The sequence below is a fragment of the Penaeus vannamei genome, chromosome 43 (genome assembly GCF_042767895.1).
Source record: "Penaeus vannamei isolate JL-2024 chromosome 43, ASM4276789v1, whole genome shotgun sequence".
Taxonomy (NCBI): domain Eukaryota; kingdom Metazoa; phylum Arthropoda; class Malacostraca; order Decapoda; family Penaeidae; genus Penaeus; species Penaeus vannamei.
In genome coordinates, this window is record NC_091591.1 from 11,725,019 (window position 1) to 11,727,518 (window position 2,500).

A 2,500-nucleotide genomic window follows, 5' to 3' on the forward strand; every position below is an offset into this window, starting at 1 on the left:
TACACCTATCCATCTCACCCCCCCCCGCCGCCGCCCTCCCCCTACCACAATGCAACATCGCCAGCAACCTTGCACAAAATAATGCTTTATCTGGACATTTGAAGATCGAAAATGCAACCCCGCACTCGGCCGCCTCCTCGCGCCGGGTACGAGCGAGTCCGGAGAATAATGAACGATCAACGTCAGGATCAGTAATTCGTAACCAGACCACATTTGGGCCCGAGTTTTTCGTTGTGCATCCTTAGAGAGGCTCTCGGGTAGTTAAGGTTTTCATCTCTGTTTTGATTCATACATTTAATCATATATGATAATTTGTGCAAAACACACACGTGCCTAAAAGAGAACCACTGAACAGGTTATGTTGTTAAGCAAGTTCTCCTGCCATATATAACACCAAGAACTCTCACGAGTTCTCCTGCCATATATAACACCAAAAACTTCCCACAAGTTCTCCTGCCATATATAACACCAAGAACTTCTCACAAGTTCTCCTGCCATATATAACTACCAAGAGCTTCTCAGTGCTTCGGACTTTCCTGCCCATAAAAGCTCACGTCAATTATGATTCCGAGTTGCATTTGTGTTAATGAACCCATAAACGCATGGATATAACTGCGCAATACAACAAACAAAACCACCATGAAATATGCGATATCTTAGATAAGTTATCCCTCTTGATTAGAAATCGCGAAGAAATTATGAAGAGCGAATGCCAAGTGTAACTTTCTGAAGGAGTACATGGGAACGAGCTTGTGTACGTGACCTATAGCACGTCACCCGGCGCATTTAAATCTCCACCTTATGTTCATGCGTCTTACGGTCCGTTATCATGATTCTCGCTGGGCTGGGTGGGGATACGAACGTAATCGAAAAGCTGAATAGGATAAAAACAAAAGAAAGTACAGACGACAAAGATGTGAAGAAAGAATAAAATGCAAATGAGGGCAAGACGTCTAAACTTTTGCCAATTCCCGTAAAGGCTTTTAGTAAGGTTTGTTGATTTAAACTATGAACTGTAACGTCAGCATCGATATATTCGTATTAATGTAATACAAATCATACGAACTCTAACACACACACACACATACAGACACACCTAAAATAAGCCATTGAACAGGACGAACGGGTATTAGTAATGATAATGATTGACTATTATCATGATAATAATAATAATAAGGAAAACATTAATCATATTAATAATGATAATGATGATAATACAAGAATGTTAATAACAATAATGATAATAACTAGAAGCACTCAGAGGGCGCATACCTCCGTCAAAGTTATAGGGGTAACTCATGCAATCATTTTAAAAACTTCTGGATCTAAGTGGCACCTAATTTGGGCTAGGACACACCTCTGGTAAATAATTCATAAAAAAATCTGTTGATATTTTTTCCCTGCTAACCAACAAACCAACGCTACAAAACATCAACAATTGTCATTATGACAATAGTCATAATGACAGTGATGGAACCAATGATGATGATAATGATAATAATTGTGATAACAAAACATCAATGATGATGATGATGATGATGATAATGATAATGATAATGATAATGATAATGATAATGATAATGATAATAATAATGATAATAATAATGATAATAATAATAAATAATAATAGTAAATAATAATAATGACGATAATGATAAACATAAAAAAGATAATGATATAAAATGATAATGAAGAAGATTATGATGGTAATGAAGACAATAATGATGATTATGGTGGTAATGATGATAATAAGGATGATTATAGCATCGCTATATCACTATTATCCTTACCAAGAATATTCTTCTTGCTATCATGATCATTATCATTATTATTAATATTATATTATGATTATCATTAACATGAACATCTTCATAATTCTATTATCATTATGATTATCATAATTATCTTTATCAATAATATTATTGTTATTATTATTGTAATTTTCATCTTTATCCTTTTCATCTGTATTATTATCATTATCATTATTATCATCATTAATATCATTATATCCCTATTGTTATCTACTACTACTACTACTACTACTACTACTACTACTACTAATAATAATAATAATAATAATGATAATGATACTACTACTACTACTACTACTACTACTACTAATACCAACAACAATAATAATGACAATAATGCTAATAACAATGATAACAATAATAATAATAATAATAATAATAATAATAATAATAATAATAATAATAATAATAATAATAATAATAATACCAACATTAATAATGATAATAGTAATGATGATGATGATGATGATGATGATGATGATGATGATGATGATGATGATGATGATGATGATGATGACGATGATGATGATGATAATAATAATGACGATAATAATAAATGATAATTATAAATAACAAAAAAATCATAACAATAATAATAATATTCTTATCATCATTGCTATTGATATTATTACTATCACTATCATTATTATTGTTATCATTGTTATGATCATTATTATCATGATAATTAC

The 2,500-nt window shown here is 31.4% G+C and overlaps 1 protein-coding gene across 1 annotated transcript in view; it reads right to left on the bottom strand.

Annotated features, from left to right (window-relative positions):
* The window catches only part of LOC113828614 (uncharacterized), a 9,867-nt gene that overhangs the window by 6,462 nt on the left and 905 nt on the right, over positions 1–2,500 (bottom strand). The gene's annotated exons all lie outside the window — the stretch shown is intronic.